General features: G+C 30.1%; 1 non-coding gene and 1 pseudogene across 1 annotated transcript; both read right to left on the bottom strand.

Annotated features, from left to right (window-relative positions):
- Window positions 1–1,961: 1,961 nt before the first annotated feature.
- On the bottom strand, window positions 1,962–2,033 carry TRNAQ-UUG (transfer RNA glutamine (anticodon UUG)). Its single transcript has one exon. It is a non-coding gene; the product is annotated as a tRNA-Gln (tRNA).
- A 14,511-nt stretch (window positions 2,034–16,544) lies between these two features.
- Window positions 16,545–22,652, bottom strand: LOC146888648 (uncharacterized; annotated as a pseudogene).
- Between the last annotated feature and the right edge of the window lie 956 nt (window positions 22,653–23,608).

Below are 23,608 nucleotides of genomic sequence, written 5' to 3'. Positions count from 1 at the left end.
CAAGATTGGTAGTTAGCTGGAGAGGAAGTTGACAACGAAAATGTTGAAGAATGAAGGAAGTCTCAGCACGCAAAAACTGCAAGAGAAAATAAAAAATAAGGTTAAAATACATTTTTTGTCCCAATTTTTGTCAAGTTTTTTCAAATAAGTCCTAATTTTGGTTTCGTGTTCAAATAGGTCCCAATTTTCGTCAATTTTGTTCAATTAGGTTCTTTTTTGCTAACACCGTTTAAATCATTAACGGCCATGAGAGTGACTGCCACGTGTCACTTCATGGTTTTTTTAAATTTTTTGAATTTTTATTTTTATTTTTTGAATTTTTTTTGAATTTTTTTTAAATTTTTTTTAAATTTTTTTTAAATGGACACGTGTCAACCCAGAAGCGTGCCACGTGTCACTTCGTGATTTTTTTGAATTTTTTATTTTTTATTTTTTTTATTTTATTTTTGAATTTTTTTGAATTTTTTTTAAATGTCCACGTGTCAACCCAGTAGTGTGTCACGTGTCAAAGTCAATATTCTATATTCAATTTGGTCCCTATATTTGTTATTTTTGTTCAATTAGGTTCCAATTTTTGTTAACATTAACCAATTTGGTCCCTATCGAAGATGTGACCAAATTTAATTTTTATATCAAAGTTATAATGATGTGAATTTTAATATATTATATAAAAATATTTAATAAAAAATGTGAATTTTAATATAAAAATTAAATTTGGTTTTAATTTGGAGAGGGACCAAATTGGTTAATGTTAACAAAAATTGGGACCTAATTGAACAAAAATAACAAATATAGGGACTAAATTGAATTTAAAACATTGGCTTTGACACGTGGCATGCTACTGGATTGACATGTGGACATTTAAAAAAAATTCAAAAAAATCACGAAGTGACACGTGGCACACTCCTGGGTTGACACGTGTACATTTGAAAAAAATGTAAATTTTTTTAAAAAAAATTTAAAAAAATTAAAAAAATAAAAATAAAAATAAAACAAATTCAAAAAAACCACGAAGTGACACGTGGCAGTCACTGTTCATGACCGTTAATGATTTAAACGGTGTTAGCAAAAAAGGACTCAATTGAACAAAATTAACAAAAATTGGGACCTATTTGAACACAAAACCAAAATTAGGACTTATTTGAAAAAATTTGACGAAAATTGGGACAAAAAAGGTATTTTAACCAAAAAATAACTTTAGTTTTTTAATTCCTTATGTAGTAATTTGAATTAGGATTTAAAAATAAATCTTTAATATTTTTAATGTATTTTAAATTTTATGTAAATATAAATTTAAAATAACTAATCATAATAATTATTATAACTCACAACCATATTTTATATTGTTTTTAATAATATTCACAAATCCAAATTAAACATTATAACTCTTAGAAGACAAATATCATGATTTTTCCTTATTCTTCTGAATAAGAAACAGTTGAGAGAAAACAAGAGAATTATCGAAAGGGAAACGATAATCGGAATTACATAAATTTGTCAATTTATGTAATTTTTGTTCAAAAGTGCTTTCATTAGGTAAAAAATCTCATACAACACGTTAATGTCTAACATGAACTTTTAAATAAATATATTTTTAATTATAACAATAAAAACTACTCATTGTTTTATATTAAATATAATATTTTAATGATACTAATTAGATAATAAATTTATAATAGTTATTTATTAAAATTTCTTTTTGTATAAATAATTTTTCAGTTTTTCTTAATTATAAGATTCAATGTTAAATCTTTTTCATTTTACAGTGATTAAAAATATAATTAAATCTTCATTGTTATTTATTTTGTGTTATTAGACAAAAAAAAATTGTAAAACACTATACTTATAATTCAAATTAGACAAATGTTTTAAGAAAATAAGTTACTCTACAATAAAATGAAAATGAATTATGCATATCATTGTAGACAAAAGAAGAAATTTCTCCTTAAATAAAAAGTAAGAGGTCCTACCGGGAGTTGAACCCAGGTCGCTGGATTCAAAGTCCAGAGTGCTAACCACTACACCATAGAACCCTTGCAAATTGATAAAATTTTTGTAAAATCTAAACTTCCAATTAGAGATAGCAAATAATGGGTATTGTCCGAACCCGTCTCTATTTTGACTGGAAATCTTCGACTTTTTCAATTAAGTATGGGGATGGGTATGGGGATGTATATATCTCCGCCACATCTTCCTCCCTATTTAAATTATTAAAACATTAATTAAGTAAGTAACCATATATATATATATATATATATATATATATATATATATATATATATTTCAGTTTTTTATTTCTTCTAATTATTTGGTTTGTCATGAAATTCATTTACATTTCCAATATATTTTTCATCTTATCATAACTTTGATGTAATTATGTTAAAATGATGTATGTCAATTAAAAAAAATTATGTTTCACATTTGATTATTTCTATTATTTTTTAATATTTTTATTTATTATATATTTTCCTTTAACATGAGAATGCTTAATACTCTCAATTTAATTGTTTAATAGCATAAACCTTTCATTTACTTGTAATAAAAAATTATTTACTTACTATTATTCATTTTTGTTTCATTTGAAGAATTTTTTTTGTTTCGCTAAAACAATTTTTGTTATTTCTCAACCATTGAGTATATATATTAATATTTGAAAATTTTTCTTAGATCTCTAAGGTATTTTTCATCTTATCATACCCTTAATTATACATTTATTTTTCTTTGTGCGATTTCTTTCAATAGTCTCTCAAATTATTTTTAAGACACACATTTGTTAATTTGTTAATTTTTTATATTTTTATTTGTTATTTATTTTCATCATGTAGAATACTATTTCGATATATTTTATTTAATTATTTTTTATTTTCTAACTTATTATCAATCATACTATAATTTTTTCACTATAAATAAATAACTTTTATTTACTACAATAAAAATTTAATGTAATTGTCATGAATATTTTTTTATCACCATCCAACATATATTAGAGTTCAAAAGATACAAGATCTATGTCAAGATTTTATTATTATGTTTATTACTTGTTCTTTGCTTCATTTTGATCAAGTGATGTATTATAACTTTTATTAGTGTATAAAAAAGAGATTTATAAGAATTTAAAAAATTGAAGTAAACAAACATTTAAAATGTATTTTAATTTAAATATTTGTTTTCCTTTTATATATTTTTAAATATTTTTAAATTTTATCAACTAGGTTTCATTAATGTTTGTAAATTTAATAAATATTTTAGTTCTCATCAAATTTTCTTTGGTATTTTAATCTAAAATATAAACAATTATAATTTATTTTAAAGTATTCGATATCGAACAAACAATCATCCTCGTAATATTGAATATTTGATAATATTATGTTTCATTTACGTAATTTTTTATTGTTGTATAAAAGTTAATTAAAATTAATATTGAAATATTAAAAAACGGGTATGGGTACGACTAAATTTAATTATTAATAATACTTTTAATTAGATAAGCAATATTTATTTTAAATATCTTACAATTTTTTTCTTTACACACCTCCACAGCATATTGTATACTAGACATCCAAATAACTTGTATGGAAAAACAAGACTTCGTAAGAGTCGCCGTCAAAACCTTTTCATTTTGTAAGTATTAGAAATATAATTAAACCTTATTTATTATTTATTTTTATTAGATAAAAGAAAGTAAAACACTCTATTAGATGAAATATTATATCAAATTTTAATATTAAACGGTACATCATATATGTTTAAACTCACCCCAACTTAATTTAAAGAATGAATCACTATTTATAGTATATCGAAAAAATTCGCTTCCAAAGTTACGACTAAATATAGAACAAACATTGCCTAAAATGAATAAACATTGAAAACCTTATTTCTTTGTTTAATTAGTATTTGATCCGTGCGTGCGCACGTTTTTTTTTTAATCTTGTGTTAAAAAAATAATTAAGTTTTATTGTATTTGAAAATTCATTATATAATGATATAGTTATATTTGATTATAAATATAATATTTAAGTTTAGAATTATATAATATAAAAAATTTAAATTTTAAATTTAGTGTATACTTTTATAATAATAATAATAATAAAAACTAAAATTTAACTACAAATATGCAGTATTATTTTAATATCGATTTCTTAAATTTAATATATTAGATCATACAATCCCGAATAATAACATGAAATATATATATAAAAATTATAGTTGAAATAAAATATAGATATATTATGCGTTAGAGATCTTATACAAAACAATAATAATAATATAATAATAATAATTTTATTATTATTTTTACTATTAAGAATAATAATAATGTAAAATAATAACAATTATAATAATAAAACTAAATATTTATTAATATTAATAAAAATAACAGTTATATTTATTTAAATAATAATAGTAGTAGAATAATATAGGCACATTGTTGATCACGAATTCAATACACAATGTTAGAAAATAATAATACTAATAATAAAAATAATAACAATGATGATGAAAATAATAATATTAATAATTATTATTGTTATTATTATTATTATTATAGTAATAATAATAATAAATAGTTTTAGTAATATCATTTAAATTTTTAAAGAAGGGTATATATTAAATTAACGGGAGGTGTACTACATTGATGCAATAATCAAAATTGGGTACTAAATTGAAACAAAGTTCAAAGTGGGTACCATTTTGAAATTTTTGAACCAAAATAGGTATGATCTGAGTAATTAAGCCTTAAAATTTATATTTAAACTTTTGAGTTATATATTAAATTAAAAAAAAACATGTATACACAAATCATTGTTAAAATAAAACATAGACATGTTATGCATTATGGATCCCGTACAAAACAAAACTACAAGACGAAGTTTATGTTAAATTTTGTTAAACAGAAACATAGATATAAAAGCTTAAACCAATATTTAAAATACGAAGTTAAACATAAATTATTGTAATCAAGAGTCATATATATATATATATATATATATATATATATATATATATATATATATATATATATATATATATATATATATATATAGACGGTGTGACATGTAAGTCCCAAAAATTGGGTAACCTCAAATTAATAAGACGTCGCATATATAAATATTCAGAGAGTACAGAGTTTGGGGTATTGAGGTATAAAGTACACCAAACATATCCATAACCAATAAAAAGAGGCCCACATGGCCTAAAACAAGTAAAATGGTTCAAAAGTAGCACAAAGTCTTGTCCAAAACAAGAGAAAATTAAACTACTAAAACTCCATCAACTGTGGGCTCCATAGTGAGCCCGATATCCGTCCATGACCATCAAGTTGCGGCATCCCTATTATCGTTACCATTGCTAGGGGTTCTCACATCTGCTCACATCAATAAAAATTGATGATCATCGCAAAGGAGAAAGACCACACACAAACATACAAGCAAGTAGAAAGGTAAGCTAGTGAAAGAGATTCTTACATCATAACACTCAACATGCACCTTTCAAAATCAAGCATAAATAGCAGACATCCACACATGAGATACCAAACCAATTAAGACTCTTAGACTTGACCATCCGGATACGTAAAATGAGGCACCACCACGAGACCGTGAAATTATGTCCTAGCAGTGAGGCACCACCACGAGGCTTTCGTGAAATTACGTCCTGACCTTGAGGCACCACCACGATACCCTCGTCGAATTACGTCTTTATGTTGAGGCACCACCATGAACTCTCACTAGGAGGGTCCATGGGATTACGTCCGTTAGATGAGGCACCACCATGAGCACTCACTATGAAAGTCATGGGATTACGTCCTACCCATACCTTATCCATGTTTCACCAACCACTCATAGAGTTCTCATGCATATCAATCTCATGCCAATATATATATACCAAACTAACCAAGCATATATCATACCAAGCTCATGCCAAACACATCAACTTCCAGCCCCAATATAACATATAGAGTATATATGGCATCATAACTTAAACTGTTTAAAGCACACATCAACCAATCATGTGAAGCATACGTATATACACTCAACTTTACCAATCTCGCTCAAGCTAAAGAGCTCTCACTCAGGCGAGAGGAACCCCTCACTCAAGCTACATGCTCTCCCCTGAACGAGACTGTAAACAGAGGGCACGTCGAGATCTCGCTCAAGCTAGCCCAACTCGCTCAAGCGAGACTACTCTCGCTCAGGTGAGCCCTCGAATCAGAGAAAAGGGTAGGTTGCAGCTGTTCTCGCTCAGGCGAGAGCTCTTCGCTTAAGCGAGAGCTTTTCATTTTGAGCGACCAACAACTTGTCTGGGCGAGTTCAGCGGAACCTCCCTTGCTCTCACGCGTGCCAAGCCAGAAAATCATCCAAAACAACATAAGCAATGTATTTTCATTCGACAAACAACGTTAATCAAGCATCCATAATGTAAAACAGGCCAAGAATGCGAAAATGACTTAAAACAATGAATCCCTAGCTTCTCTTACCTGGAAAGAGCTAGCGAAAAACCTCGACACCTAAGCTACAAGTACCACAGTTTTGAGAACAGATCTGAGGAGCTGAAAAAAAAATGGCAGAAACAGATTCCAAGTGGGTTACCATGGTGAACCCTAGCTTGAAATATTATAAAAAAAAGTAATATTATATATATATATAATAAAATATATTATGATATGTAATTCATATCAAAACCATATTTATTAATAATTATATTGATAATAATAATAATATAATAGTATGAAAAAATTTAAACAATTAATCAAATGTAATTTTATATTAAAAAATTTATTATTATTATTATTATTGAATAGATAATTTATTTTTATAATTATATTTAAGTGTTATAATTGTGTATAATTATATATATATAATGCAAGACAGTGTGACATGAAATTTCTGTTAAAAAAGTTACAATGATATACATGTTATTTGTAACATCCCTATTTTTAATAAACTATATTATTTATTTTAAATAAAACATTTAGAAAATATTCTATTTTTACTAACGTTTTGTATTTTATTATGATGTAGTTTAAGCATTAAAAATATTATTAAATAGGTGTGTGTAAAAAAAAATATATATGAAGAATTTTCTAAAAGAGATAAAAAAAATAATATAGAAAAGAAAAAAAAAAGAAGAAGAAGAAAGGATAAGAAGATAAGAAGAAAAGAAAAAAAAGAGAGGATAAGGTGAAGAGATAAACATTATCTCTTCATTAATTAAGTAATCATGATTTTGATAAGCACATGGTTTGCTTATATATACATATGGAATGAAGGTTACGGGAGGTGAGAAAGTGAGAAAGAAAGAAAGAAAGAAAGGAAGGAAGGAAGGAAGGAGAGAGAGAAAGAAAGGAGAAAGAAGGAGAAAGAAAAGGATAAAGAGAAAGAAAGGAGAGAGAGAAAGAAGAGAGAGAAAGAGAAAGAGAAAGAGAAATAAGAGAGGGAAAGAGAAAAATAGGAAATAAAGTTTAGAGCAAAGATTCAAAGAGATCATAGTCTTCTACAACTATTATTAGTGTACTCTTCAATCAATAAGGTAAGGGGGGAGTGAGGTTAAGCTCTTATATATTAATCTTGATAAGCTCATGGGTTTTATATTAATCTTTTATTTATTTTGACTCATATATTATTCTATTTACTTTCATTTAACTTAATTTCACTTATTATCTTCTCATATTTATTTTATTTAATCTTCAATTATATACTGATCCTGTTTATTTATTTATTTTATTTAATCTCCAAATATGTATTGATCCTGTTTATTTAATCTTTAGTTACGCACTGATCCTATCTATTTATTTTATTTTATTTATCTCCAGTTACGCACTAGTCCTATTTTTTTATTTTATTATATTTATCTCCTGTTACGCACTGGTCCTATTTATTTATTTTATTTTATTTACCTCCAGTTACGCACTGATCCTATTTATTTATTTTATTTTATTTATCTCCAGTTACGCACGGGTCCTATTTATTTATTTATTTTATTTTATTTACCTCCAGTTACACACTGATCCTATTTATTTATTTTTATTTTATTTATATCCAGTTATGCACTGATCCTGTTTATTTATTTCAATTAATATATCTCCAGTTATGCACTGGTCCTGTTTATTTATTTCAATTAATATATCTCCATTATGCACTGGTCCTGTTTAATTTATATTTTTGTTATTATATTTATTTATAACGTTCTAATCCTTATCTAATTATTTATTTAAAGTTTTTGCTTTGATTCTTATTTTATCATTATTTTATAATTAAAAAATGTGAAGTGAAAGTAAATATTATTTTATTCAGTGAGCTTGAATATAAGAAAATTACATGTACATTTTATTTTATTTTATTTTATTTTATGTTCTTTGTGTATAGTTTATGCAATGACATGATTTGATAGTCATCACATTTTATGACCTTTGAAAATATTCAAGAGTATGTCAGTTGAGTAAGAGTTAAGTCTGGTTTCAATAAGTTGAGATTAAACCAGTGTCAAAGTGGTTGTATTTGGGAAGTCATAGTTTGGTACACTGCGGGATGAAAGGCAGGGACCATGGTGGGGTCTAAGGAAGTTTTACCAAGTAGGTGAATATCTGGATAGTTCAGAATAGCGCACTGGACTAGGATATTCATAGGCCAAACTTGGGACTATCCGATATCTGCTCGGCATTGCCAAGGTTAGGTAGTGAGTATATCTCTTTTGTGAGCCGATGAATGACTAATATTCTCGAGAAAGAAATAATTATGATTGTACCAATATTTTATGAGAAATCCTCAACTACCTAATCACTTCCCAAAGTAACTTTTGATGTTCAGATTGGATCATCAGAAGTGAAATATGGATCCATATGTCTGGTAAAACAAGATCAAGTTTTGTGGTTGTAGGTCCAAATCTAGGCCCCCGGTGTCTGCATTGTTTGTTGAGTTTATTAAGATTGATATTTAAGGCTTATAAAGACCTCACTCCTTTCATATTTTTCTTTCATATGTACCTGTTGCATGAGCAGAAGAGGAACCTGCTCAGTGAGAGTTGTTCGGAATATTATTGGTGGATCTTCTGAAGATTGACTCATGGATAATTTCTATTTAGGAGATATTAAAAATATAGATAATCTTCTATTCTGATGTAGAACTCTTAATATTTTACAAATATATATTTTTGTAATATTTCATGAACAATTATAGAGATGTAAACTATATATATATATATATATATATGAAGTTAAGTTATTATTAATGTTCTCTCAAGGATAATCTTATGGAAAAAAAATTAATTCCATATCTTTTTATCAAATAATAATTATTTAGTATAGTAGTCAGGGTGTCACATTATTGTTAGAATAAATTGAAGACATATTATGCATTATAGATCCCATACAAAACAATAATAATAATAATAATAATAATAATAATAATAATAATAATAATAATAATAAAATAGTAGTATTATTACTAATAATACTAATATTCATTAATATTAATCATTTTAATATTATTAATAGTAATAAAATATTAGTTATGTGAAGTAGAACAATATTGTTGTATAATTAAAATTTATAATTAAAATTTATAATTAATCTTTTAAATTATGTATTATATTGAAATGAAATGCATATACATTATCACTATTAATGTGAAATGCAAATATAGTGTACATTATGGATCTCGTACCAAATTAATACAACACGAAGTTAAGTTAAACTTAAAATTTGTTAATAAAATCACGTAGACACAAACAACTTAAAATAACATTTAAAAAAATATATAATAAAATTATAATATGAATGATAAATATGTTGCAAATTAAGGAATAAGAAAGATGTGAATTGATTTTTAAATTATTTTTGTTCAAAATCAAACATAATCAATATAATTAAAACAATTTATCTTCACCGTAATTATAAAAATAAATTCATATCGCAACTGAAATGATAAATGAGAATAATAAAATGTAATAAACCTTTTCAATAAATATTAATTGAAATTTTTTTAGTAGTAATTATAGTAATAATTTAAAATAAAATATATTTATTGATTTAAATAATAATAACAAATATAATAGTAATTATAATAATATTAACAATTATCCATCAAAACTCTAATGATTAGAAAAATTTAAAATAATTATTAATTACAAATAAATAAATTTCAAAGATTTCAAAACGTATAAAATAAACAAAAATCATTCTTAGTTACAAAATTAAAAACAATTAATCAAATTAATTAATCAATTAATAAAAAAATTTAGAAACAAATCATATAATTATTATAATTTACTAAATATAAATATTATACTTATAAACTTTTTTATTAGAATATTATTTAAAATAATACTATTTTATATGTTTATCTATATTATTTTAAGAATAATCATAATATTTTTTGTGATATATAGATAATAAAATTACGCTAACTTTAATATTATTTAATAATATAAATATAATATTCATATTTGGTAGTTAAACTTAATAATTTGTAGATAATTATAATATGAGAGTGTATCTTCTAGATTGTTCTCACTTATATTCTCCTTTCCCAAATAGAATCTGAAAGGTGAATGAAAAGTTACCGTAGTGAGTGATCAATATATTAGTATATTTATTATTATTAGAAGTTAGTTACTAATATAGTTGTAATAATAATAATAATAATAATAATAATAATGTTAATAACAATACTAATATTAATTATATAATTGTGATTAAAACAATTTGTCTCCGATGCAATTAAAAAATATATAAATATAGAAACTAACCTCTTAAATAAAAATGATAAAGTATACTAAATCTTTCCAATTTTTAAAAAATAAAAATTCAACTTCTATTGACTGTTAAAATAGTAGTATTAATAAATTAATTAAAATAAAATAAAACAGTTTATTATAATTATAATAAAAATAATAACAACAAACATATCATTAACAATTGAAGAAAAATATTAGAATAAAATATAATTATTGAATAAAATTATAACATCAATAATAATAATAAATATATTAAAATTGAAGAAGAAAATATGAATCGATTCTTTAAATTTTTGTTCAAAATCAAATATAGCTATTATAATTAACACAATTTGTCTCCACCGAAATTATAAAAATAAATTAATATTGAAACTGGTCTTAAAAATGAAAGCAATAAAATTTAATAAATATTAATTCAAAATTTGTTAATAATAATAGTAATAAAATATTAGTAATTATAGTAATATTATCAATTAATAATTAAAGAAAATATTTGAACACAATATAAATATTTATCAGAATAATAATAAAAATAACTTTAAAACTAATAATTAATTAAATAAGTTAAAACAAAATATAATTGGTGATTAAATAATATTAATAATTATCATAATAATACATGTATTTTAATGATAATAATAAAAATTATATTTCACAAAATATAATTCAACAAATTATTTTTGGACATAATTAAAAGAATTCAAAATATTTAAAGAAATAAAAAAAATTATGAACTTAAAATCTCTATTCATAATTAAAAAAATTTAAAATAATCAAATCAACTAATTAATAAAAAATATTTACAAATTAAATATGTAGTTATTGATTGCAAATGTATAAATTTAAAAGAAATAATCCATCCATAGTTAAAAAATTAAAAACAATTAATGGTATTAATGTGTCAATTAATTATACAAATTTAGAAACAAATCATAATGAAATTGAGACAATGTTTTGTCTTCTCTTTACCTAGATGAAAAAGATATCTTGTGATTATCTATAAAGGATATACAATTTGTCAGAGCTCTCATATTACTTCTTCCAAATTATTTAGACAGGAGCTTATTACACTTATCTTTTGTATGAAATTTTACCTATAAATAAATTCAATATAAGTAAAGAAAACATAACATGAATATGAGGTAATGTTTTACTTTCTTCGTCTCTTGAAGGGATTGGTACTGAATTCAAGGAAGAAGAAGAAAAACAATTTAGTACTAATTCAGGGATTGTATATTTTTTTTAGCCCTAAGCAAAACATATATTCCAAAATGCAATTAAGAAACATCATAATAAAGAAAATTTTATCAGAAAAGGGTTTGAACAAACTTACAATAACATCCAAACATAACATTTAACAATTTATGGTTCTATATCTAACACAATAAAAATATAGGCCAAGGACTCCCAAATAAAGTCATCCAATTTTGATCACTTCTTGTAAGAATGACACAAGTTTTGGCTAATTTAGTAAACAAACCTACATATAAGCGAAAAAGAGAAATAAATACTGTATCATTTAAGTTACAACTTCAGCTTTCCACCAGTAATCTGACATGGAACTATTGGAACCAATGTAAGGGTAAAAATATGCTCCTCTCCACAGCATACATAAGAGACAAAACCAAATCTTTGCCCTCAGCCCATCCATCCTTGATATGCATGATGCATATTAAAATCAGTATAAGAAGGAGCAAATTGTGAAAGTTTAACATATGAACATCATTCCAGTTTCCTCACTTTGTAAGGACACATAATGACATCATCAAATGTTCATTCTTCGTAACCTTATTTTGACAATTTAGTACAAATTCATAAATAGTAGAATATAAATCAAACAATCTAACCTGCGTAAGCATATTTTCATTGGTTAGAATCTAACCTCCTTATTAACCTTTGTATAACTATATTAACCACATCATATCATGAGAGAATGCGAAAAATCAAACCAAAAAGAACATACAAGGATATCATGAGAGGATCTGAAAAATGAAACCGAAAAACCATACAAGGATATGACAAAGATGATTTTTCAATCATATATACGTTTATTCACTATAGTTGGGGGAAACTTGAAAATGTTGTAGAAAACCAATCCGCTAACCATTTTTATTAAATTATGAGAATACAAGTTGCAGAAACAAATACCAATCAACTTTAATTTTTAAGTATGATTTAGAAGCAATTATTTATGCACTACTTTCTAATAACTAAAGATAACACAAAAAAATTATAAGAGCTTCAAGAAACTTGCCAATAATTACAATTCCAAGGTTTTATCATATGTTATAATCTTGCAAGAAAAAGCCAAATGTTGGCAGCATATTTCTGCATATGCTCTTATGCATTGTTCTTCGATGGTGTGAAATAACATGCAACTCTAAGGACAAAAAAAGAAAAATAAGTATCCTAAACTTTAAAAATGTAATAAATACTTCATTTATTCTACCAACATCTGAAGGGTCTTGGAACTCTTTAAATAACCTAAAAGTGAAAAGGTTATTTTTTTTTATAAAGTGGAAAGGACAATCATACATAACTGTGATGAACCTTTTAGTATCTTGTTTCTCCAATTCTTTCAATAACTACATGACCATTTTAATTGTATTAATCAAAATTGATGCAAAACTACATAAGATAGTCAATTTTCTCAAATATTTCACCCTAAGCTTAACTTGTATTTCCTAGTACTTTCAAATGCAACTCCATTCCTCCTTTATGTCACTTAAACTCCAAAACTCATTGTCCAAAAGTTTATGGAAGTGTTTTTACAACAATCTCTTGCCTTGTTGGAAAAATCCCTAAAATGACAGTAAAATAAAAAATATTTAGTACTCTAATTGATACTTGCTTGTTAATGCATATAAATTTAGTTGTTTCAAGTTACCTTATAAATGGGTCATGGCAAACCATTATGCTGGGATTCAACTTCTTGGCTTTGTTGATGACCAAAAACAACCCCCTTTGCAACCACACTTAAAATCACAATGTACCATTGCACCATTGCAACTACTATCTAAAACCAAAGTGCTCTTGGACCTGTAAAATAGATAGAGTTTGTTTTGTTAGTATTACAATACATGCATAAAAGTATAACAATGTTCACATGAATAATTTTATAGTTAAAGTGTCATTTTCAATAGCTTTTGGAATTCCAACTATTGCAACTTTCAAGCCTAACCTTCTAACTTTCTGCATGAATAACTAAATCTTACGACTACAAATTTAATCAGTGAAAAATATTATAACCAGAAAACATTAAAGCATATGTCATCACCAAGTTGGTTTGTCAATTAATTACCTACTTCATATTGAGTTCCATATCCTCCTATATAAGCCTGACTAGTGTCCTGGTCCTCAAGGCTATCAACAATCTTTGAGATGTCATGACCACCATATGATGTATCAAGCTCTTAGTAACATTCCTACAAAGATATGAAAACCATTCATTGTTAATATGTAAAGAGACAAACTTCTCCTAAATGTGTTAGAAACAACAACACATTCAAATGGAAAAGCAGAGCATACTATTTATGTTCATACATGCCTCTTCAAGGGGGATGATCGAGTTAGAAGTCCCTTTGAATGCAACCAACTTAGCTTCTTCCAATTCTATTTTTTTTTTGTTAAATTTCAACTACTTCCATACCAACCAAAAAACAAAGATTCTATGAACAAAATATGTAAACCATTAAGTAAAAAACATAATAAGAGAAACTAAAAAGTACAGGAAATAAGGTTAAACAACAAAAACAAAGACACCTTAAAAAAAGAAACTCAAGTTGGGTTAAAGAATACCTAACCTTCAAAGTAGATGTTCAACAAAAGAGAAGTAGAGAAAGACCTTTCGATGAAGGATAACTGCAAAGAAGAAAACAAAGTTCGGTTAAACAAAATAATAGAGAACAATCTTTGATGAAGAAAGAGAAAACTAACATAGAAAAATGGCCAATACACAATGAAACTCTTTAGGGTTGGAGATACACAACAGAGAAATCAAACACATGTATTAAGAAAACCCATTTCAAACCTTTAACTACAAACCATGCAAAAAGAACAAACCTTTAACCACAAACCATGAAACCCATTACAAAACTTTAATAAGAAACCATCAAACCAGAAAAAACATTCAAAAACTTAGCATACAAACCATCAAAACAATACACAAACACAAGATATTTCATGATTTTCATAAACTCGTCTCACAGTCAAAGGGAAATGCAGTACATAACAACATTTTAAGGAAACTCATTTCAAACCTTTCACAACAAACCATCAAAACAATACATAAACACATTTTCAACACAAACAATGGCGTAGAAAATGGCAAAGAATTGCATGGTAAAAAATTAAAGAAAAATTGAAACTTTGACACCCAAAAGACAAAAATGGGAACTCACTGCTGCAACCACCACACCCCATAGATGACTATTGCAGCCCAAACCTAACCTCGAGGGTTTCAAACTCGCGACCCTCTGACCCAAAAGGCATGAGCATGGCGACAACGATCAGAGAGAAGGCATGGAGAAAGAAAAAGAAGCGCGAGAAGAAGAAACGGAGAAGAAGAGAAGACTCGAAGGTAACGAAAACATAAAACCTCTTGTTTGATTATTCTATGTAAAAACATGATCTGTACAGAGGAGGAGATCTATATTAATAGTCTCCGTGAAAATAAAAGAAAAGGGTAAAACAGAACCCTAACTAACAACTAACTAAAAACCCTCAATCGAGGGTTTCAATACCCTCCCCTCAAGCTGGATGATGGATGTTCATCAATCCAAGCTTGGGAAGAATGGTTTTAAAGGAAGTGCGGTGGAGAGCTTTTGTGAAGATGTCGGCGAGTTGTTCATCGGAGCGAATCGCAGCAAGTGGAAGAGTTTCTTCTGAAGTTTTTCGCGGACAACATGGCAATCTAGGTCAATATGTTTTGTACGCTCATGGAAAGTGGGGTTATGAGCTATCTATCTGGCAGACTGACTGTCACAATAGAGAACAGTTTGGTCAGTGGGTTGAACACGAAAGTCGTGGAGAAGGTAGTTGAGCCACTGCAGTTCGTAGGTAGTGGTGGCTAGGGATATGTATTCGGCCTCTGAGGAGGATCTAGATATTGTGCTTTGCTTCTTTGATTTCCAAGAAATCAAGGAGTTGCCCAGGAAGATGCAATAACCAATAATATTGCGCCTTATGTCTGGACAAGTGGCCTAGTCAGAGTCGCTGAAGGCCTTGATTTGAATGTCATTAGTGGCAGCAAAGAAGAGGCCATTGGCAGGACTGGTCTTTAGATATCTAAGGATATGTTGGGTTGCTTGTTGATGATAGATGGTAGGTGCCTGCACAAATTGGTTAAGTAAGTGTACAGAATAACAAATGTCAGGTCTTGAGTTAGTAAGATATAGTAGCTTCCCTATTAGACGTCTATAAGATTCAGGGTTTATGACAGGATCAACAGTTTTGTCAAAAAGAACTTTAGTGTTGCTCATGAGAGCGGTCTGACAGGGTTTGCAATCTAGCATTCCAGTTTCGAATAGGATGTCCAGAGCATATTTTCTCTGGCACAAATGTATTCCTTTGGTAGATATAGCCACTTCAAAACCTAGGAAGTATTTTAGGCTCCCTAGATCCTTAATTCTGAAGGCTTCATGTAATGAGGCTTTTATTTTCTCAATTTCATTCATGGAGTTTCCTGCCAAGATCACATCGTCTACATACACAAGGAGAATAGTGAAAGTGTCTGATTTTGCTTTAGTAAAAAGTGAATGATCAGATTGGGATTGAGTAAAACCAGCTGAAATAAGAAAAGAGGATAGTCTAGCAAACTATTGACGGTTGGCTTGTTTCAGGCCATAAAGAGATTTATTTAACCTGCATACTTGACCTGGTTTAGGAACTTGAAGGCCTGGAGGTGGGTTCATGTAAACCTCCTCATCAAGGTTGCCATGCAAGAAGGCATTATCCACATCAAGTTGGTGTAAATACCAATTTTTGGTGGCTGCAATGGCTAATAAAAGACGCATAGTTGTGAGCTTAGCAACAAGATAAAAAGTATCAATGAAGTCAATCCCTTCTAATTGAGTATATCCTTTAGCTACAAGCCCAGCCTTGTGCCTTTCAATAGTCCCATCAGATTTATATTTGATTTTAAAAATCCATTTACATCCTATAGGTTTCTTTCCTTTAGGAAGATCAGTAAAATACCAGGTTTTATTGTCCTCTAGAGCTTTTATTTCCTTATGGATAGCATCAGTCCATTTAACATCTTGGGAAGCCTCTGCATATGTTTGTGGTTCATGTGTAGCAGTTATAGCAAGAGTATATTTAAGATGTTCCTTTGATAAAGATTTATAAGAGAGGACATAACTAATGGGATAATTGGTCTTATGGACAGATCTATTATGAATGAAATGCTTAGGGTTCATGGAATTGTTCACCTGGTGTAAGTAATCCTTCAAATAGGCAGGTGTTTTCCTCTGTCTTTCTGATCTTCGCAGAATCACATTTTCAGAGTCCTGATCATTGTTGTGTGGGTGATTATTGTCATAATTGCTGGCAGAGCTATCACTGGTTGTGTCTGGAATGGATTCTGCTTCTGAATCGTCAGTATCAGTTCTGGGAAGAATCTGATAATCAACTCTGATATCCTTGGGATAGTTGTCAATGTTATCAAATAAGAAATTCAGGTCACGATCCTCACTGTCAGTAGGCTGGATGCACTAATTAACAGTTTTGTATGGGAAAACATTCTCATAAAAGATCACATTTCTAGATATAAAAATCTCTCTGCTCAAAGTGTCAAGGAGAACATACCCTTTAATACCAGTTTTAAAACCCAAAAACACGCATTTTCTAGCTCTAGGATCAAGTTTAGTTCTATTACATTCAAGGGTACTAGCAAAACATAGAGTTCCAAAAACCTTAAGATTGAGGTAAGTAAGAGGCTTTTTATACAAAATCTGATAAGGACAAACATTATTTATGACAGTAGAGGGCAATCTATTAATGATATGAACAACATGAGTGACAACATAACACCAATAGGCTTTAGGCAAACTAGACTGAAATAACAAACAACAAGTAATATTGAGAATGTGCTGGTGTTTACGTTCCACAACAGAATTCTGTTGGGGAGTTTCAACACAACTTCTTTGATAATTTATCCCATAAGCATTATATATATCAACACCATTAAATTATGGACCATTATCAGTCCTAAAGCATTTAATAGTCTTATCAAACTGATTTTTAACATGAATTATAAAATTCTGGATAAGTTTTCTAGTTTCAGATTTAGTGTGCATAAGAAAGATCCATGTGTGTCTAGAGTGATCATCAACCACAGTTAGGAAATATCTATGACCATGAACAGAGGGAATGACTATGGGTCCTGTAACATCCCTAAGAAATATTACTGATATTAAACAAATAAAATTCGAATACAATAAATATCGCATTGAATAAAACTATTTCCCAAAAACCAGGGAAATTTAAAACTTCAATAAATAATAAGCTATAAAACCAAGAGTCCAAAGTTTCATAAAACTGAAATAAAAGTTAATGGCTCTCGCCAGATTTACATGATATTCTCAACGTTAAAATGATAAAACATAGAATATATGTATATACAAAAAAAACATCCCCTGCTAGCCCTCGCTCTGAGTCTAAGCATCTCCTGGCCCACCTGTCACATCATCTGCTCCCGGATAACAAGTTATCCGATCATTGCCACACACACACAGAAAGGGTGAGATATGCAGAATATATATATATATATATATATATATATATATATATATATATATATATATATATATAAACAAACATAAATATAAATATGTTTTCCCAACCTAAAATAGCATAACTAAATTCTTATACATTTTAAATCATCCCACCATGACCTCATAGTCCTTCATGAGTCATATGCATGCACTAGATCTTGGGACTTCACTGTGCTTCCACGAAACTAATTCATTCGTGGTCCAACCCTATGAGCCTATCCCGCTCATAGTCCTGCCCTACAGACTCCTCGTCTGTAGTAAATCATCCAAGTCTTCTTACTTGGACCCTGGCACGCACGCAATCACCATACTTTGGACTCCTCGCCCAATAGTAGCCGACGGGAACATAACAGTTCATTGCCCATCGTGTGCCCCACACATGCAATCACCATACTAAGGACTCCTCGCCCATTAGTAGCCGACGGGAACTCAACTAGTCCCATGCCCATCATGTGTCCAACCACCAAGCACATCCCAGACCCCTAATGGACTTAGTCCTTCAAGTCCAAACATCACACCACATGCATATACAACCTAACCTTGGTATAAACAGCCAAAGCACACTCACAAGCACATAGAAACATAGAAATTCGCATAAACTCGCTTAAGCTAGGGACCTCTCACCCAAGCTAGACCCTTAGTCTCGCTTAGGCTAATCCACCTCGCTTGAGCAAGTTTAAATCAGTAACAACAGCACGTTATCTCGCTTAGGCGAGATCCTCTCGCTTAGGCGAGATCGTCTCTCGCCCAAACACCCGTTTCAATCTCGCCTGGGCTAAAATACAAGCAAAGCACCACACATGACCACGACATCTCGCTTAGGCGAGGCCATCTCGCTTGGGCGAGACCTTGGTTCGCTCAAAACCCACAAAACCCTCGCCTGGACGAGAAGTCACGCTCAACACGCGCAACTCCTCACTATCTCGCTTAGGCGAACCTCACTCGCCTGAGCGAGAGTCTGTATCGCTCAAAACCAATCCTCTTCGCCTGGGCGAGAAGCTCGTGTAGTAACAGGATATGAGTCTCTACTAATCTCGCCTAGGCGAGCCTGGCTCGCCTGAGCGAGAATTGCAGACTCCTACTCTGATCACGCACGCAACAACAGTAACCAACATCCAATTCACAATTCACTTCGTACCAAAGCAACTCATACCAATTGCAGCAAACATACAATATAATTAGAATGCAATATCGTCCTCCATCCCTCACATTTTCACAAGGGCAACGTACCTAATGCAACATCCATCATGATCATAATTTTAGGAAAAACGCCAATAGAACAATACCCAAATTCCAACCCCAAATTCCTCTCATGGGAAACCCGAAATGGCTTCGTTCGCTATCGCTCCTATGAAGTGGTGGGCCTTCTAGAAGCTTCGCCAGAAGCAAGCAAGATGAGGTCGCTCTCCTTCGCTCGTGTAGTACTTGAGGAGGAATAGGCAAGCAGTGTGCTAGAGTGATGGATATATAATTTTTTTATGAAGCATCAACTGAACATTGACCCATATGGGTCAATGTTGGATCCAACCGATCCCACTCGTTATTCACCCAGCGATTGGATTGAGATTTCCTTTTCGGAATCTTCTCCATCTGAATGAAGTTGTCAGAACTGCCACCATCGAGAAGAACCCGAGACACCGAACAAATTCCCTAGGACTCGGATTGAATTAGATAGAGGAGAGTTTTCTAGAATGTCCTTTTCTATTTCTATATCTGGGCTATATATATAATCTAAGGAGAGAAACTTCCTTCTTTCCTCTAAATCAATCTATCTCCTGCCGGCGCTAAAAAGGGAGAGAGTCGTTCCAAGGCCTGTGGGTCTCAAAAGAGCATCCAATCCTGAATTAAAGTCCATGTGTTGCGCATGATTAGGGATTAGACTTCGGGCAAGAAGGGCTTAAAGCCCTAAGTAAAGGAACTTCATTTCTCGCCGTCCTTTCAATTTCAGACTTCCTCCCAATCAATGGTTACCCTGCTAGGTTTTCTTTACCCCTTCAAATTCTTACCACAACTAATAGTTAGCAAAAATAAAGCTTATTCTTTGCCCGCCAAGGTTTGAACCCGTGACCTTCCCCTCATAAGGCCAAAGCACAACCACTATGCTAATTCACATTTAGTGATACCCTCCAATGCAAAATAGTTTACATAATCAATTCCATACTCATACATATTATTAAAAATAACAATAAAACAACAACACATAATTGGCATACATAGGACTCGAACCCACATCCTCTCACACAAACAAAGTACTCTCAACCACATGAGCTAACACTTTTCCACGTCACACCAATCCATAATTAATGCCATAAAGGCTTTTTTTCCTCACATTAATTAATTAATTATTTAATTAATTAATTTCACGGGTCTTACAGGTCCCCATATATCAAGATGAATAAGATCAAAACAAGCATCAGAAACAGTATCACTTTTATAGAAAGGCAATTTATGCTGTTTGGAAAAATGGCATACATCACAAATATCATAACCTTTAGATTGAATGCAAGGGAAGGTTTTACATATTTGATCAGTAATTCTACAGGCAGGATGCCCAAGTCTATAGTGCCAAGTATCTATATCAACTTTAGAGCAATTAAGAACTGTATTAGGGAAAAAATCAGTAATCTTGGTGACAGGAACAATATCAAGATAGTAGAGACCCTGACTGAGATTAGCTTGCCCAATCATCTGAGATGTAATAATGTCCTGAATCTGGAAGCACTTAGAAGAAAAAATTAGATTACAGTTCAAATCTTTGATCAAGGTTTGAACTGAAATTAAATTGAAATGGAATTCTGGAACATACAGGACATTAAAAAGAATTAGGCTATCAGAAAATTGAACTGTTCCAGCAAAATATGCAATAACATCACTGTTATTAGGCAATTTTATCTTCGCAGGTTTTATTTTGAAATAAGTAGTGAAGCAATCTTTATTATGTGCAACATGATCTGTTGCACCAGTGTCAAGAATCCAAAGATTGTTACCTTGTGGATTTCTTTTTGTGTCATTATCACGTTTTTGCATTTGATTGATGTTGTGTCCAGTATCCTCAGAATCATCAAGGAGTCTTAGAAGTTTCTGCATTTGTTCTGCTATGAATCCCTTGACAGATTCATCTTTCACAGGCTGCTTGTCAGTAGAATCCTCCTTCATATTGAGATTACAAACCTATTGCTCCCTTTTTTCTTGACTGCCTTTTTCTAGAGAATTGTTGCTGCCATCATTCCTTTGTTTGTACCAAGGGGGATACCCATGCTTTGAGTAGCATTCTTCAACAATATGGTTCATCTTATGGCAGTAAGAACACTGCTTGCCATAGTTAGGATTTCTTCCTCTTCCCCTTCCTTGAGACCGAGACATAATACCTCTTCCTTGACCTTTCCAATTGCCTTGATCTTGAGATTTACCATGTCTTTCGGTGGTGTTAAAGAAAATTTTACCTTCATTTCCTAAGCTGGCAGCACCATTATTCTGTCTCTCTTGTTGCATAACAAGAGAATAGACTTTGTTTATATTAGGAAGGGGATCTAGGAGCAAGATTTGAGTCTTTACCGTATTATAGCTGTCATTAAGACCCTTTAGAAAGCAGATCACATACTCAACTTCTCTCTGCTTTATGAATATCCTGGAAAGGTTGCAGTCACAAGATTTACCACAAACGCAATTAGGAACAGGACGTAGGAATTCCAATTCCTCCTAGACAGTCTTTATATCAGTGAAAAATTGAGTAATATTTCTCTCCCCTTGCTTAGCAGAATGCATCTCTTGGAGAAGATCAGAAATCCTAAAATAGTCCCCCTTAGTGAACCTTTCTTTCAGGTCATTCCACAAATCTCTTGCAGACTCAATGTAAATAACACTCTCAGCAATCTGAGGTGAGAGTGTTCTAATAATCCAAGAAAGAACCATAACATTGGCTCTTTCCCAGGCTTCATATAGAGGATCATCCCTGGTAGGGGTCTTCATGCTGCCATCCATGAACTTCAACTTGTTTTTAGACAAAAGGGCCATTCTCATGTTTCTGCTCCAGGAATTATAATTGGTTTCATTCAGAGAAGGTGTAGTAAGAACCTGTCCTGGATTCTCCCGAGGATGAATATAGTATGGACTTGTGGGAATTAAAGATTGGTCAAGATCCAATCTTTCCATCTGCTGCATTGATTTTTCCTCCTTGATTTCTTGGTTGTTTGTTTTGTCTTCCATGTTGCAAGATTCGTTCTTGCAAGGTGCAGATTGATAAGATGAAGAAATAGAGTGTGCAAACGGAAACAGAGCAGGCGATGAACCTGCTCTGATACCATATTGCAGCCCAAACCTAACTTCGAGGGTTTCAAACCCGCAACCCTCTGACCCAAAAGGCACGAGCATGGCGACAACGATCAGAGAGAAAACATGGAGAAAGAAGAAGAAGTGCGAGAAGAAGAAACGGAGAAGAAGAGAAGACTCGAAGGTAACAAAAACATAAAACCTCTTGTTTGATTATTCTATGTAAAAACGTGATCTGTACAGAGGAGGAGATCTAAATTAATAGTCTCCGTGAAAATAGAAGAAAAGGGTAAAACAGAACCCTAACTAATAATTAACTAAAAACCCTCAATTAAGGGTTTCAATACTAGCCACCACACTAAGGAAAAGAAACACCAATAAAATTAAAATATTATTAAAAACTAAAATAAAATTAAAAATTACTGATTGGGTTGAAAATCATTTGAAAACTCTTAACTTTCCTAAAAAGGAGTAAAACCATGATCGAGAAGCTAAAAAGAAAAAGAGGTTGGTAATGGCAACAAAGGTAATAGAACAAGGATTGATAAAGAAAGGTAACGGGAGGAGGAAATCGAAAATAGAAAAAAAAGAGTAAGAATATGACAGAAAGAAAGAGAATCAGAAGAGTATTAGAGGTTTAAAATTTGAAATGCATAATAAAATGGACGCTAAAAAAAAATACAGAAAAACAACATATGTTAAAATCAATAAATAAGATTAATAAAGTAAATCGGATCAAATCGCTATCAGACCTCTAAAAATATAAAAAAATCAAATAAAAAAACACTTGTCAGCAACTTAAATACGGATATTTAGGTAATAGAATCTCCAAATCAATC

The sequence above is a fragment of the Vigna unguiculata genome, chromosome 1 (assembly GCF_037176805.1).
Source record: "Vigna unguiculata cultivar grain cowpea cultivar isolate G323 ecotype 2 chromosome 1, ASM3717680v1, whole genome shotgun sequence".
In the NCBI taxonomy this organism is placed as follows: domain Eukaryota; kingdom Viridiplantae; phylum Streptophyta; class Magnoliopsida; order Fabales; family Fabaceae; genus Vigna; species Vigna unguiculata.
This window is presented reverse-complemented; position numbering and strand designations above follow the sequence as displayed.